The following is a 12,710-nucleotide window of genomic DNA, read 5'->3' on the forward strand; positions in this document are numbered from 1 at the left end:
TATTGACTTGTTGGGTCAATATTTTGTTCTGAGCCATAATGGCATTCAGAGTGTCAATCTCAAGAACTCCTTTCTTCTGACTAGTCCCATTGTTCTCAGGATTTCTTTCAGAAGTGTACATGAATTGGTTATTTGCAAACATTTCAATCAGTTCTTGAGCTTCAGTAGGCGTCTTCTTCAGATGAAGAGATCCTCCAGCAGAGCTATCCAAAGACATCTTGGACAGTTCAGAGAGACCATCATAGAAAATACCTATGATGCTCCATTCAGAAAGCATGTCAGAGGGACACTTTCTGATTAATTGTTTGTATCTTTCCCAAGCTTCATAGAGGGATTCTCCATCCTTTTGTCTGAAGGTTTGGACTTCCACTCTAAGCTTACTCAATTTTTGAGGTGGAAAGAACTTTGCCAAGAAGGCATTGACTAGCTTTTCCCAAGAGTCTAGGCTTTCTTTAGGTTGAGAGTCCAACCATGTTCTAGCTCTGTCTCTTACAGCAAAAGGGAATAGCATAAGTCTGTAGACCTCAGGGTCAACCCCATTAGTCTTAACAGTGTCACAGATTTGCAAGAACTCAGCTAAAAACTGATGAGGATCTTCCAATGAAAGTCCATGGAACTTGCAATTCTGTTGCATTAGAGAAACTAATTGAGGCTTAAGCTCAAAGTTGTTTGCTCCAATGGCAGGGATAGATATGCTTCTCCCATAGAAGTCGGGAGTAGGTGCAGTAAAGTCACCAAGCACCTTCCTTGCATTGTTGGCATTGTTGTTGTTTTCGGCTGCCATGTGTTCTTCTTCTTTGAAGAATTCGGTCAGGTCCTCTAAAGAGAGTTGTGCTTTGGCTTCTTTTAACTTTCTCTTCAAGGTCCTTTCAGGTTCAGGATCAGGCTCAACAAGAATGCTTTTGTCTTTGCTCCTGCTCATAAGAAAGAGAAGGGAACAAGAAAATATGGAATCCTCTATGTCACAGTATAGAGATTCCTTGAAGTGTCAGAGGAAAAGAAGAGTAGAAGACAGAAGTAGAAAATTCGAACTTATCAGAGGAAATGGAGTTCGAATTTTGCATTAAGGGATAGTGTTAGTCCATAAATAGAAGGATGTGAGAAGAAGGGAAGTAATTTTCGAAAATTAAGTGAAAGATTTTGAAAACATTTTTTGAAAAACATTACTTAATTTTCGAAAATGAAAGTGGAAAAGAAATCAAGTGATTTTTGAAAAAGATTTTGAAATTAGAAATCAAAAAGATTTGATTGAAAACTAATTTGAAAAAGATGTGGTTAAGAAGATATGATTGGTTAAAAAAATGTGATTGAGAAAATATGATTTGAAAAACATTTTAAAAAAGATTTGATTTGAAAATTAAAAACTTGACTAACAAGAAAAGATATGATTCAAACATTAAACCTTTCTCAACAGAAAAGGTAACATACTTGAAATGTTGAATCAAATCATTAATTGATAGTAAGTTTCTTTGAAAATGGGAAGAAATTGATTTTGAAAAAGATTTGATTGAAAAATTGATTTGAAAAAGATTTGATTTTGAAAAGATTTTGAAAACTTAAAAAAAAATTTGATTTGAAAACAAAATCTTCCCCCTTTAGCCATCCTGGCGTTAAACGCCCAGAATGGTGCACATTCTGGCGTTTAACGCCCAAAATGCTATCCTTTTGGGCGTTAAACGCCCAACCAGGTACCCTGGCTGGCGTTTAAACGCCAGTCTGTCCTTCTTCACTGGGCGTTTTGAACGCCCAGCTTTTTCTGTGCAATTCCTCTGCTGTATGTTCTGAATCTTCAATTCTCTGTATTATTGACTTGAAAAGACACAAATTAAAAATATTTTTGGATTTTTTTTAATAATAAGGGTAAATCAAAATACAACAAGAATCAACTAACAATGCATGCAAGACACCAAACTTAGCAGTTTGTATACTACTGACACTAACAACATGAGAATGCACATGAGACACACAAAACACTCAAGTCAATAGAATTCAAAGATCAGAGCACGAAAATCATCAAGAATTACTTGAAGATCCTTAAGACACATGAATGAATGCATACAATTGACACCAAACTTAAGATGAGACACTAGACTCAGACAAGAAATTTTTGGATTTTATGATTTTTTTGATTTTTTTTTTGTGTTTTTTGAAAATTAAGTGGAAAAAAGATATCAAAATTCTTAATGAGAATTCCAGGAATCAGTGCAATGCTAGTCTAAGACTCCGGTCCAGGAATTAGACATGGCTTCACAGCCAGCCAAGCTTTCAAAGAAAGCTTCGGTCCAAAACACTAGACATGGCCAAAGGCCAGCCAAGCCTTAGCAAATCACTGCTCCAAAAGCAAGATTGATGAAAATCAACAAGCTCTTGTGATGATAAGTTGAAACCTCGGTCCAATGAAATTAGACATGGCTTCTCAGCCAGCCAGACTTCAACAAATCATCACGAAACTCTAGAATTCATCTTCAAGAATTTCGAAAAAATAAATACCTAATCTAAGCAACAAGATGAACCGTCAGTTGTCCAAACTAGAACAATCCTTGGCACTGATGTTACCAAAAGCTTGCTCAAAACTTGAACAATCCCCGGCAACGGTGCCAAAAACTTGGTGCGCGAAATTGTGAACAATACTTTTCACAACTCTCATAATCCCCGGTCATGAACCCCAAAAACTTGGTGTTCAATACCATGGCATTACACAACTTCGCACAACTAACCAGCAAGTGCACTGGGTCATCCAAGTAATAAACCTTACGCGAGTAAGGGTTGATCCCACGGAGATTGTTAGTATGAAGCAAGCTATGGTCATCTTGTAAATCTTAGTCAGGCAAACTCAAAAGGATATGGTGATGAACGCATAAAACATAAAGATAAAGATAGAGATACTTATGTAATTCATTGGTAGGAACTTCAGATAAGCGCATGAAGATGCCTTCCCTTCCGTCTCTCTGCTTTCCTACTGTCTTCATCCAATCCTTCTTACTCCTTTCCATGGCAAGCTTATGTAGGGTTTCACCGTTGTCAATGGCTACCTCCCATCCTCTCAGTGAAAATGTTGCCTATGCTCTGTCACAGCATGGATAATCATCTGTCAGTTCTCGGTCAGGCCGGAATAGAATCCATCGATTCTTTTGCGTCTGTCACTAACGCCCCGCCTGCTAGGAGTTTGAAGCACGTCACAGTCATTCAATCATTGAATCCTACTCAGAATACCACAGACAAGGTTAGACCTTCCGGATTCTCTTGAATGCCGCCATCAGTTCTAGCCTATACCACGAAGACTCTGATCTCACGGAATGGTTGGCTCGTTTGTCAGGCGAGCACTCGGTTGTCAGGCGATCAACCATGCATCGTGCAATCAGGAATCCAAGAGATATTCACCCAATCGAAGGTAGAACGGAGGTGGTTGTCAGTCACACGTTCATAGGTGAGAATGGTGATGAGTGTCACGGATCATCACATTCATCAAGTTGAAGAACAAGTGATATCTTAGAACAAGAACAAGCGGAATTGAATGGAAGAACAATAGTAATTGCATTAATACTCGAGGTACAGCAGAGCTCCACACCTTAATCTATGGTGTGTAGAAACTCCACCGTTGAAAATACATAAGAACAAGGTCTAGGCATGGCCGAATGGCCAGCCTCCCAGTGATCTAAGAACTAGATGTCCCAAGATTCAAAGATGATCAAAGGATCAAAGAAATCCAAAGATGAAAATACAATAGTAAAAGGTCCTACTTATAGAAAACTGGTAGCCTAAGGTTTACAGGGATAAGTAAATGACATAAAAATCCGCTTCCGGGCCCACTTGGTGTGTGCTTGGGCTAAGCAATGAAGCATTTTCGTGTAGAGACTCCTCTTGGAGTTAAACGCCAACTTTAGTGCCAGTTTGGGCGTTTAACTCCCATTTGGGTGCCAGTTCCGGCATTTAACGCTGGAATTCCTGAGGGTGACTTTGAACGCCGGTTTGGGCCATCAAATCTTGGGCAAAGTATGAACTATCATATATTGCTTGAAAGCCCAGGATGTCTACTTTCCAACGCCGTTGAGAGCGCGCCAATTAGGCCTCTGTAGCTCCAGAAAATCCACTTCGAGTGCAGGGAGGTCAGAATCCAATAGCATCTGCAGTCCTTTTCAGTCTCTGAATCAGATTTTTGCTCAGGTCCCTCAATTTCAGCCAGAAAATACCTGAAATCACAGAAAAATACACAAACTCATAGTAAAGTCAAGAAAAGTGAATTTTAACTAAAAACTAATAAAAATATACTAAAAACTAACTAGATCATACTAAAAACATACTAAAAACAATGCCAAAAAGCGTACAAATTATCCGCTCATCAGAGATGCAGAACCCCCACGGGAACCTCAAGTCACATAACCCTCTTCTAAGGAGTTTGAATTTGTTGTTGAGGAGGGTGTACAACCTCCAAGGCATATCATGGTTGAAGACTTGGAAGAGGTTGATCAAGAGATGGAGATTCAAGAAGAAAAAGCACAACCTCCCATACCCTTGGTGAGCAATGAAGAAGAGATTGAATTGGAAGCGAGCTACCAAGAGGAAGAGGTTGATATTGAAGAAGCTTGCAAAGAGGTAGTAGTTGTCAAAGAAGAACACAAAGGAGTGGAGCTTACAAGTTCATTAGAAACCCCTCCCCCTAAGTTGCCATCATCCTTCACAACATTCAAGTAGATAAAATTCATATCCCTTAGCTTTCTAATCCCACTTGAATATGGGCTACTGGAGACGGATGGTCAACTTAGAGCTCTCTGTGGCATCAAGAGTAAGAGGAATATGGTTAGTGGTAAGTATTGTCCTGCAAGGTTCAACATGGTTATGTGCTCAAAGTTTAAACGTAAAGGTTGGTGTAGAGCTCAGTTGAATGGGTCTAGGAAGTTATTTGGTAGCTCCCCTGAGGATTCTAGAAAGTTATTTGACAGCTCCCCTAAGGATTCAGTTTTTTTGCTACCCGAATGGAATCATGATGATCAATAAGAAGACGGGTGTAGAAAAAAGATTTGGGACCCCGGAGGCTACTGGAAGTACAAACATTGGTGGGAATTCCTGGATTAGTACAAGCATAAACCACCATAACAGGGAGCTCACCGAAAATCCAACTTAAGAACTTTAACTAAAAGTGCTAGGTGGGAGACAACCCACCATGGTATGATCGTTCCTTTTTCATTTTAATTTAGTTTTATTTTTTTTCGAGTTTTATTTTATTTTATTGTATTGAACCTGGAATTTAGCATAACATTCATATTAGCATTGCATTCTGCATACTGCATTATTAAAAAAAAAAGTACGCACGCGATGCGGCAGCGTCGCTGACGCGTCCGCGTCACATGTGCGTTGTGAAGAAAAGAAATCGAACAGAGAGTCACGCGAGAGTGTGGCTGGAGGCGTGCCCGTGGCATAAATTGTCCCACGCGACCGCGTCGCTCACGCGACCGCGTCACCACGCGGCCGCGTGCCATGAAAATCGACATAAAAAAGGTGCATGGCCGAAAGTTGTGCTGGAATTGGGCTGGACTCGTACTAGAAGCCCAAGCCCTCCCACGCAAACGCGTGCCCCACGCAAACGCGTGCTCCACGCGGCCGTGTCGTCTTTCAAAAATGGCCATCCACGCGATTGCGTCACCCACGCGACCGCGTCACCCAGATTTTTAGCAAAATGCAATTCAAACAGAGAGTTGTGTGAATGCGAGGCTGCACTCGCGCCACTAGCACAAATCAAGTGACGCGGTCGCGTGACTCACGCGTCCGCGTCGCCTGACCTTATTGCGGACCACGCAGCCGCGTCACCCACGCGACCGCGTCGCCAGCGTCGCACACCATAACCTAATATAATATGCCAAAATATTTTATCTTTTCCTCCCCAATCCTAATTTTTTCTCCCTTCTTTCTTACTTACCTCTTCTTCCTTTCTTTCACTTCTCATTCTTCTTATCTCTTATTTTATTTAATTTATTTGCATACTTTCATTCATTGTATTATTTTCATTGGTGTTAAAAATTTATTTGGGTCATTATTTTCTATATTTTTGTGAATTGTTTGACAATTATATATTACTTTTTAAAGGGTTGCTTGCATGTTCAATTTATTATTTTTCATTAGATTATTTACCATGCATGCTAAGTGTTTGTGAAAAAGCCCATATGGCATCATGCACTTTTCTACATTATTCTATTCCACTATTTAATGCATGCTTTTCACAAATTCCTTTATTATTTTATTAATTAAATTTAATTGTCAATACAAACGTGATAGTTTGTTACGAAGTGATGTTTGATCTATGCTACTCATGCCCTTGCCGGCATGCCAATAAACATCTTGCATCTACTTACCCTATCTTGCACTTGTTTTATTCCCTTTAATGAACTTTTCACATGTTGTCATGACCATGTGTTACCTTCATTGATCTTTACTGTGCATTGACTATCACTCACTTATTCCTCTTCCTTGCTCTATCTCTTTAATTTTATTTACTTTCTCTTCCCCTTTTTAGGATGGCCACCAAGAAGGATACGGAGAAAGCTACTCCCAAACCACCGGCAAGGAAAGGAACAAAGAGAATACCAGCTGAGGAACAACAACCCCCATCCACTTGTACATCTAGCATACACCGAGGACGGCGCAATCTATAAGTGTGGGGAGGTCGATACCGATCTCCACGGGTTAGTTAGTCCCTTCTCAACACCAATTTTTGTTTTTCATTGTTGCATTTGCATATCTGATCGCATATTCTCTTGATTTTGTTCATATTTTACCACTTGGTTGAAGTAATATTTTCTTTTTCAAGAAATTTTTATAGTATTTCACTAATTTGAATAAACTTTTTGAAAAACTTGTTTGAAGAAATATTATTTTGGAACATAGTTTAGAGCCCGAACACACAAAACCAGTGAGATTTTGAGCCTATTTGATTGGTTGCATTTTATCAAACAATATTTTATTTTTGATGTGTTTTTCTCTCTCTAAAATTATGATCTTTGTCTTACTTAATTCTATATTTCCATTGTTTGATATATGCATGCACTGATATGATTGAGGCCTTTGTTTCATTAAGCTTACATACCCATATGGCCTTACCCTTTCATTATCATTTGCAAACCAATTTGAGCCTAATATACCCATTTGTTCTTTACTCTAGCTCATTACTGACTCTAAGCAGAAAACAATAATGTCCTTAATTTAAATCCTTGGTTAGCTTAGACTAGTAAAAGTGCTCATGATTTAAGTGTGGAGAAGTTGGGTTTGAAATTATTTCGTTTGAATTAATTGGGTGTTGTATATTTTAGTGAAAATGTGCAAAATAATGGTTGAGCACATGTTACTGCATTCAATACTTTAATCATATGCATTGAAAAAAAAAAGAGAAAAGAAAAAGAAAAAAATAATTAATAAAAGGGGACAAAATGCCCTAAAATAAATAAGTGAAATCAATGCATATGAGCTGTACTCAAAACTTGGAATGCATAAATATGTAGTAAACACAGTTGATGGGAAGTTAGATTTTGTATTTTAATTAAATGGATTGTCTTAAGTTAGGTGGAAAGTTTATGTTAATTAAGGATTCAAATTTTAGTCCACTTGGCCAAATACAATCCTACCTTGACCCTAACCCCATTACAACCCTTAAAAGACCTCTTGATTTGTGTATTGGTGCATTAAATGTTTGTTGATTGTTAGATGAAGAGCAAGCTAGAGAAAGCAAGATTAGTAGAGAATTGAGAGAATTGACCGTAGACACTTGAGAGTTAGAATGATATACACTACTAGTAATGGTTCAGTGCTTAATTCTATGTTCCCTGCTTTTATGAGCTATCTTCTTCTTGCAAGTTATTTATATTGTATTTTGTGATTTGAATTAGTGAAATCCAGTTCACATTTATTCTTGAAAGATTTATTTACTTTTTCACCAAGTAGGTAGAATTATTTTAGCATGTAGTTGCATTCACATTCATAGGTTGCATTGCATGAGTCTTGCCTTTCCCTACTCATTTATTTGGTCTCCTTGAGTTTAGCATGAGGACATGCTAATGTTTAAGTGTGGGGAGGTTGATAAACCACTATTTTATGGTTTAAAATGTGTTTAATTGTGTGGTTTTATCTTGGTCTTTACCCACTTATTCATATAATTAGCATGCATTTATATTTCCTTCCTAAAATTATTACATGATTGAAAACATGCTTCTTTGGTCTTAATTTAGCTAATCTTAATCCTCTCTTATTACCATTCGATGCCTTGATCTATATGTTAAGTGTTTCAGTCTTCATAGGGCAGGAATGGCTTAGAGAATGAAGAAGAAGTGTGCAAAGATGGAAGGAATACAAGGAATTGAGGAGATGACCAGCGAAGAGTCACGCGGTCGCATGGCTCACGCGACCGCGTGAAATAGAAGAAATCAACGTGACGCAATCACATGGCTCACGTGACCGCGCGGATTGGAAAAGCACAAGTGACACGGAAGCGTGGACGACGCGAACGCGTGGCAGGGAAAAACACGAATGACGCGTCCGCATGGATGACGTGATCGTGTGACGTGCGCGATCTGCAGAATTACAAAAGTCGCTGGCAGAGATTCTGGGCCGCATTTCAAACCAGTTTTCGGCCCAGAAACACAGATTAAAGTCAGGGAACTTGCAGAGACTCATCATGCTCTGATAATTCATAATTTTAGTTTTAGATGTAGTTTTTAGTGAGAGAGGTTCTCTCCTCTCTCTTAAGATTAGGATTTAGGACTTCTCTTAGTTTTAGGAGTGACTCTCAATCCCAGGTTCAATGTTCTTTGTATTTATTTATTTTCAATGTTCCATGTTTAGATTGATTTTCTTAATTAATGTTATTTGAGGTATTTCAGTTTATGATTGTTTTATTTATGAATGCTTTTTATTTAATTTAGATAGTTTCCCTTTTGGCTTTGGTTAAATAATTGGTGACTCTAGAGTTATCAAACTCATTGTTGATTGAAAATTGGATTTCTTCATTTCATTAATTCATATTCCAATAACTCTAGCCTTTCCCAAGGAAAGACTAGGACTTGAGGATTCGAATTAATTCATCCACTTAACTTACCTTCATAGTTAGAGGTTAACAAGGTGGGAGAAAAATCCAATTCTCATCATAATTGATAAGGATAACTAGGATAGGACTTCCAGTTCTTCATACATTGCCAAGAGATTTTATTATTGTTAATTTATTTTACTTGTCATTTAAATATGCTTGTGCCCATTGCCCAAACTCCAAAACCCCAAAACACACTTTTTCATAACCAATAATAAGAACACACCTCCCTGCAATTCCTTGAGAAGACGACCCGAGGTTTAAATACTCGGTTATCAATTTTAAAGGGGTTTGTTACTTGTGACAACCAAAACTTTTGTACGAAGGGATTTCTGTTAGTTTGGAAGCTATATCTACAACACGAATATTTTTATAAATTCTTTACTAGCAAAAATCCTAACGTCATTGACTCAACATCGAGCTACAGATATTTGTCCTTTATGGATGCCTACTCAGAATACAACTAAATCCCGATGTATAAGCCGGACCAAGAAAAGACCTCATTCATAACTCTAAAGGCAAACTACTGTTACATAGTAATGCCATTTGGATTAAAGAATGCGGCAGCTACCTACCAGCGATTAATGAATAAGGTATTTTCTTCTCACATAGGAAAACTCATAAAAGTATATGTGGATGACATTCTCGTTATGACCAAAGAGGATGGAACACTATTGACCGACCTCTCAGAAGTATTCTCCACCATAAGAAAGCATGAAATGAGGCTAAATTCCTCAAAATGCACCTTTGCAGTAGAAGTTGGAAAGTTCTTAGAGTTCATGTTGAATTAAAGAGGCATAGAAGCCAACCCCGATAAATGCAAAGCGATACTCAACATGAAGAGTCTGACCTATGTTAAAGAGGTCCAACAATTAAATGGAAGATTGGCTGCTCTATCCAGATTTTTGGCAAGATCAGCTCTGAAATCACTTCCCCTCTATTCAATTCTAAGGAAAGGGAAGCAATTTGAGTGGACTCCAAAATGCGAATAAGCTTTCCAAGATTTCAAGACATTCCTGGGGCAACCACCCATTTTGTCCGACCTAAAAAAGGGAAAGAACTCGTACTATATTTATCAGTGGAAAGCCGAGCTATAACCTCGACATTGATCCGAAAAGACGAAAAAGGGCAGCGACCTATCTACTTCATCAGCAAAGCCTTACAAGGGAAATAGCTGAATTATCAAAAGATAGAGAAGTTTGCTTATGCTCTTGTTCTTACATCTCGGAGGCTTCGACCTTACTTCCAGGCCCACACCATTAAAGTCCGTACTAATCAACCAATGAAAAATATCCTACAAAAAACAGATTTGGCCAGGAAAATTTTGCAACGGGCGGTGGAGCTGTCTAAGTTCGACTTAAGATATGAAACTCGGACAGCTATCAAATCACAATACCTCGCCGACTTCATCGCTGAATACACTAAAAGTCCTGGGAACCCCACTACATGGACTCTGTACGTGGATGGGTCATCAAATAAATCTGAAAGCGGGGCTGGTGTTACTCTAGAACTTCTATTTCGAAGGCAATAAATGGAAGTTGGACATTCAACCTATTAAAGAAACAATCGTAAGGGACTCGGATAGGCGGTATCTCGGCATATCAAGTCGGACGCTGCTATACAAAAGGATCTTGACTTCACATTCAGACCTAAATCAACGTTTCAGGTAATTCTCAAAACAATAACAAATGAAACTTAGCTTAATCACCCAGCCAAAGTTGTGAATAAGTTGATTTTAATGTATGTTCACTTAATTATATTACACATGGAGTCGAATTTGAGTTGGGTTTGTTAAAAATTTAGGCAAAATGATTTAACAGTGGAATAATTTTATTTTATACTTCTACTAAAAATGATTTAGAAAAAATAATATTTTAAAATGATAGTGTTTGCTAATAAAAAACATTTTGTGCATTTAAGTTTTAAAACTATTTAATTAATATGTGCTAAACTGCTATATGACAATTAATTAAGGTGGGCTTAGTTACCGACTTAAATAATTTTGAGGAGCTGCACAGATCAAATGAAAAATAATTAGCTTCGATTTATTTTTAATTTGTTTATTAGATATATTTACAAACAATTATCTTAAAAAAGTATTGAAATGAAATATTTTTAATTAATGTTTATTCCGCTATATTAAAAAGAAACATGTATCTATATATATGAAAGGGTGAGAAAAATATATCCGATAATTTTGCTTATAAAAATGTATTTTGTTAAAATATATTAGGATCAATTAGTATTTATTACAATTATTTAATATATCTAAATATTTATTATAGAATATTACATTATTATTATTATGATTATTTTAACATCTATAATTTTTTTTGTATTGTATTATTTCAGACAATTTGAATACACTTAATAATATATAAATTTTTTTTCAGTTTAGTCTCTTATTTCTAACATATTCAAATTTTGTTATTGACAAAAATATCCTCAAATAATTTTAAAATGTGACAAAAATGTCCAACATTAAATATGTATTCTTAAAAAATACTTTAAAATTTTAATTCTGGTGCGATTTTTCGCAAGTATAATTAAAAAAATTAGATATTTTTATCCTTAAAATTTGGTGATTAAAGTTAAGTATATATATATATATTTTTATGACTTTTTTGTCAACTACTAATAATACTTTTAAAAGATAAAATAAAAATATAAAGATCAAATGTTTATCCTTTTTGTGTGTATTTTTAAATAATTATCTAAATATTTTTATAAAATTTTGAATCAAATGTATAATGGTTTTTTAAATGCAAAAATTATTTATCATTTAAAAAGATAATGTTTTTTGACATTTTTATTATATTTTTTAATTATTTAAAGATATTTTTATCAATAATAAAATTTTGAATATATTTTTACGACAATAAAATTATTTGAATATATTTTTTATAGTGTACCTTAAATAAAATCTAGGGTCTAATACAAAATTTTTTTTGTCAATTATATAATTCACGTGAATAGTAGCAGATAGTGGTGTGCATGGGTCGGGTGAAACTGAGTTTGATGTGACCCGGATCCGACTTGAAATATATACCGGACCTATTTATTAGACCCGAATCTGACCCTAGACCTGATGAAACCTATACATTTTCGGGCCACGATTATACCGGGTAAAAACTGGGCCACTAACATTACATTACCTTGATACCTTCTTGTAAGTTAGCATGTAAAAATATCCAAATTTCCAAAACTCCAACCATTATTTGACATGGTAAAATTCACTTAGAAAAATATAACAAGAACCAACTCTTCTCTAAAATTAAAGCATAACCATAATCAATACTAATATTGTCTAATAACACAAAATATTTAAATCAATACAAATAACACAATACTATGCATTAGTCTAAAGTCTTATGCATTTTAAACATAAAACATTAACTTATAGTCTTATATATAATAACTAATAACACAAAATATTAAGGTTTATAATACTTAAATTTCACATAATAATAGCCATCATCCATCACTAATAATACAAAATATTAATTGCGTATGATGACGGGTCACCGGGCTGATTTTGGGTGACCCGAGCTATGACTCGGGTCCGACCTGAAATAATGACCGGGTCTATTTTTGAGACTCCTACCCGGCCCTAGATCCGATGAAATCACACCAAATTAACCCC

Source organism: Arachis hypogaea, chromosome 6, assembly GCF_003086295.3.
Source record: "Arachis hypogaea cultivar Tifrunner chromosome 6, arahy.Tifrunner.gnm2.J5K5, whole genome shotgun sequence".
Classification (NCBI taxonomy): domain Eukaryota; kingdom Viridiplantae; phylum Streptophyta; class Magnoliopsida; order Fabales; family Fabaceae; genus Arachis; species Arachis hypogaea.